Below are 5,672 nucleotides of genomic sequence, written 5' to 3'. Positions count from 1 at the left end.
ACTACTGCTTTAAAGATGGTGTAAACTCTTCTTCCACCAAAATTTTGTGCATGCAAATAAAAGGGATGATTTATTTTATGTCAGAGATAGTCCATCCCATTACTATTTTGTGATCTTGAAGTATCCTTATTAGCTAATCTTTTTCATCTTTGTTAAGAGCATTTGAGATGATGACTGGAGGTATGTGTTTTTCTCCTAATAGGGGATATCATAAATGTGAAGACAACTTCTTAAGTTCAAGAATTGGATCATTTTTAATAGTTGATAAAGGTTTGAGAGAACTTCATCTAGCTCCAACTATGTCGATTGTAAAATTGGAGGATTGCCTTGAAACTGCTAAACAAATTTTTCTATCTTTTTTAATTCAGATAGTTCTTCTTCATAGTGAACCAAGTAAGCCTCAAGCGGATCTTAAAGGTAATTGATTCTGAATGTATTTATAATTGCTATGTCTAATACATCAATATGGCAACAAGACTTTGCTTCATCAACAAATTTGAGTGCATTGCGTTGATGGTCAATTCTTTGTCGTTCATCCTAAAGATCAACTATCCCTTTTGTACATCTATCAACGCTCTATTAGTAGCCATAAATGGATGACCCAAGATGAGAGGTACATCCTTGTCTTCTTCCATATCTAGGATAACAAAGCCTGGGAATATATATTTGTCAACCTTTATAGAAATTTCTTTAAGAATTCTTCTTTGATATTTGATTGACCTGTCAGCAAGCTGCAAATGTAACTGTAGTAGGTTTCGCTTCCTCTACACCTAATTTCCTAAAAAGAGACAAAGCTATTAAATTAATACTTACTCATATATCACACATTGCCTTTTGTATGTATTTGTTACCAATATTGCAAGGAATAGTAGCACTCTCATGATCTTTTAATTTTGGTAGTAATTTATGTTAGAGTATCACGCTTCTTTTGTCGTTCAACATCACCATTTCATTATCTTTCAACTTCCTTTTGTTTGATAATATGTCCTATATAAACTTAGCATAGCTAGACATCTGGGCTAAGGCTTCTACAAACATTATGTTCATGTGCAACTTTTTGAACAAAAATTTTGTGAACTGTCTATCAAGCTTATTTTTTACAGTCTTTGCGGGAATAGGACTGGAGGCACGTATGCTTTAACAAGAACTGTGACCTTAACCTATGGACTATCTGCTATTTTTTTATGAGTTCCTCTATTATTTTATCACATTGATCCATGTGTTCCTTACCTGTCGTAGGTATCCATTCTATAGCGACAACTGGTCTTTTCACTATTATTTCTGATTATTGAACTCCTCTTCAAGTAGTGATGGCCTATTCATGCTCTTTAGGCTTTGTTTTTGTGTTGCTTCGTAAGGTACCTTGAGTTTTACTTGCTAATGCAGCTGCCATTTGGCTCATCTGAATTTCTAAATTTTTTATTGTAGCATTTGGTTTATAAGAATAGTTTTAGTCTTTGCCATATACTAACCCAATAAATCTTCGACCAATGGGCTTTTTTTGGTTTTTGTTGCTGCTATTGTTGTTGGAATCCCAGCGGTCTTGCTTGAAAACTTTCTCCTTGTCCTTGACCTTGATTATTAGTCCACGAGAAGTTTAGATAATTTCTCCACCCCAGATTATACATGTTGGAGCAAGGTCGTTCTGTTGTCTCTGAAAATTCTGAGCATAACTAGCCTCCTCGGGCTAGATTACATGCATGGAGGCTAAATGATATCTCTTTGTAGTATGATCTGTCTTACAACCTTCCCAAATCAGTATCGACTGATGTATTCTGAGAAGGCTGTCTAATTTTTTTCTTAATGTTTCCATTTGAGCTGCTAATGATGTAGCTACGTCAACGTTATGTATTCCTTCTGTTTTCCTTCACACTTCCATGTCTATTGGTCACATAGACTGATTTTCTACCATTCTTTCAAAAAGGTCTAAGGCATTTGTCTAATGGAATATCCAAGATTGACCTCCTACTAAAGCATTGGCTATGTTATAGAATTTAGGTCTCGCATCTGCATAAAATATGGAAATTTTAGTGTCTTAAGGAATGTTTAGACTAGGGTATTTTTTAAAGTAATCTTTGAGTATTTCTCATGCTTGTGGATGGCTCTCGAGGTTCTCTATTTGAAACTATGACTTCATTTCTAATATGATGGACTCAAGAAGGCTAAAATAATTTCCAATTAAATTTTTGCACCATGTCGTTCCATAAAACAATGCTCCCAAGAATTAGTGAATTTAGTCATTCTAGTGCGAGTTCCTTTAAAGTGTGAGGGAATAGGCACAATCAAAAAGCATAAACAGATGTGCCTTCATGGCTGATCATATCACAAAGTTTCAAGAAGGCTTGAACATGTTCAAGGATCTCAGTTGATTTTCCAGAGAACTTGATATTGTGATTACTCTGAAATAAGTTGATAAACGTCAGGTCTGATATGGAAGTTGGTCTATCTAAATGGTGGATATATGATAGTTAACTGTATAAGAGTAGGAATGAGATTTACATAATCCCTAACTAAAGCTTCTCCATCATATTTTATTACCCTTGGTTGACCTTGCTGAATTAACTATGGTAGTGGTAGTGGATTTTGATCCTAATTCAAATATTTCCCTTGCTTCTCTCTATTCTCTTCTTAATTTTTTGAAAGTTCTTTCGATTTTCGAATCTATTGGAAGAATTCAATCTCATCAGAATCTTGCATAAACTATGATTTTCTGGAGAAAAAAACAAAACAAAACATGATACTTAGTTATTTCAATAAATAGCCTAAACAAGTAATAACTTCAAATTTAAAATTAACTAATACATTCAAATTAATAAATTCTCCGACAATGGCGTCAAAAATTTGTTCAATAAAATTTTGTAAGTGTACATGATTGTTGACAGGTAATACGTTATGAATAACGTGTATCGTCCTACTAGTTTCTAATCAAATTCAAAGTAAGAGAAAAAAAGAGATTTGTGGTTTGTAATTATTCTAAATTAATCTACGAAAGCTTGTAAAATTCGAGTTTTGTACGTAACGAACCAAATTTTAAAGATTTAATTTGTTAAACTTTCATTCCATAGTTAAATAAATCTGTCAAACATCCCAACATAAAAATTTACGTTCCACCAATAATAAATAAAACATATAAGAAACATAATCAGTTGAAACATGTCCCAAATCCTAAATAACAAATTTCACATGGAAATAAAACTATAATAACTTCGAAAAATAAAGATCTATAGTCATGTTACTTTGGATTATTTTTATTGAATTTCATAATCTCTGGAATCACGATTGTACCTCGTTATCTGTCAACCAGTGACCCATTCTAATCTGTGAGAAGTAGGGAGAAAGGGTGAGTACATGTGAATACTCAATATGACACGAAAAATTATGGTACAATCTCGAATAAAAATATTTAAATACATGTGTCAAAATATCATACCGTCATCATATCTTTAGAAACTGGTAATAGCTCAATAAATATTTTATCTTTGGTACGGGATGACTATAACATAAATATCATATCATATCTTAAAACATTCATAAGCATATTAATTCAACAATATGAAATAAACAATTTAAACGGGATAAAGCAACAACACCTCATTAGATCAAATGAATTTGTGGAAAAATGAAAGCAAAATTACGTTCCAACTTTATTTTCTGCCTGCTACAATATTTACAAAATAATATTATATGGTGAAAGAAAACCTGACTTTTTCTATGGGGAAATTGGTTGCATAAATGAATAAATATAGGAAAAGCATCCCATAGAAAGTAAAAGTTCAATTTACCCAAAACTTCTATCCATTCAAATAAAACATCCCTTTTTAACTCAATCTCAACATGATGCACATGGTTGCCCACTTTCACAAGTCAAACAAAAGTAATAAAATAATATTTATTGACAACTTCTATAAATTTCAATAACTTAGGCTTCGCTTATCCGAATTAACTTTTTCTCGAGCCTAATATATATTATTAATTACGAGCTATCCAACGAGTCCTATATTGATATACAAAATATCGTTCTAACAAAATCTAATTGTTTGGCCATAATAAAATTGAGTTTAATAAATTGCACTTTAGCCACTCAACTTTCAAAATATAAAAATACAGCATATAGTACAAATAATTTTTTTTTTTTTTTTTTATAAATTTTTGATGCATTACAATCTCCCATCCTTAAAAGAATTTTGTCTTCGAAACTTTATTTTCTCTTCAAGGAGTTCTAGATACTTGGTCTCAAACTCCTCATCCGAAAAAAATAATATCATCCATGCCAATATTCTATGTATTATAGTACAATTCTATCATGGTCAATGTATCATGCTTATATTCTTATTATTGTAACAAAGCGTACTTCATGCTTGCATATACCAATAAATGAATCATATTTTACTTGAAATATAAATCATAAATTTAGCAAGAGAAATGTGCATGCCATCGAATCTATGAGGAGGCAAATAGAAAATGTAAAGTTACACAAAAGATTTGAATATTTATTTACTTTCTTACCCCATTACATACCTCGGAGTCGTCGGGTAGTGGTCAATTGGTAGTCGTTGAGTACCAAGGGTCTTTCATATTTTTATATATTTAAGAACTTTTAAAAAAAAAAAAATTATAATCTTTAAAATTTATCTCTTAAAAATATTAATTATTAACAAATATCATGAAAATTTCAGGCTACACATGTAATCATTTATTACGCATAACAATTAAAATTAACATAACATTTTTTTTATATTTTCACATTGTTCACTTAACTTCACTTTATTTTCCATATTATGTTAAGGATAAAATGGGAATTCATCTTTTGTTATACGAAATGTCATAAACAATTAAATTATAAAAAATATTCTTACCACATATGGATTTATATATAAAACTTTTATTATTATTATTACAATCATCATCATCATCATCATCATCATCATTATTATAGGTACTACATCGTAATTTCAACAACTAGAAAATATAACATACTAGTTCATGAACTATTATGAAATTTCACAAATTGAAAAAAACTAGTAACTAATTAATTTAATAATCATTGTGGTCAAACATAAAACTTATTCTAAGGAAAGTATTTCGAAAAAAATTTATAAATATATATACACATATAAACCATTTAAACAACACCTCTTTTTAAAAAACAAAAAAATTTCCCGTCACTGTTCACGTTATTGTTATTATTATTATTATTATTATTATTATTATTATTATTATTATTATTTCAAAACTCATATTATGAATATACATGTGGGTCTACGAAAATTAAATTTAAACTCTGTTAACAAATTGTAACGACCCAAATTTTAAAGATTTAAATCGTTACTAAGACTTTCATTCCATAGTTAAATAAATCTATCAAACATCCCAACATAGAAATTTACTTTCCACCAATAATAAATAAAACATACAGGAGACATAATCAATTGAAACATGTCCCAAATCCTAAATAACAAATTTCACATGGAAATAAAACTATAATAACGTTGAAAAATAAAGATCCATAGTCATGTTACTCAAGATTATTTTATTGAATCCCATAATTTCTAGAATCACACTGTACCTCATTGTCCATCAAACAACGACCCGTTCTAATATGTGAGGTATAGGAAAAAAGGGCGAGTACTTGAGAATATTTAGTAGGGCACGAAAAATTATGGTGCAATCCT

This window comes from Olea europaea, unplaced genomic scaffold, assembly GCF_002742605.1.
Source record: "Olea europaea var. sylvestris unplaced genomic scaffold, O_europaea_v1 scaffold2408, whole genome shotgun sequence".
Taxonomy (NCBI): domain Eukaryota; kingdom Viridiplantae; phylum Streptophyta; class Magnoliopsida; order Lamiales; family Oleaceae; genus Olea; species Olea europaea.
This window is presented reverse-complemented; position numbering follows the sequence as displayed.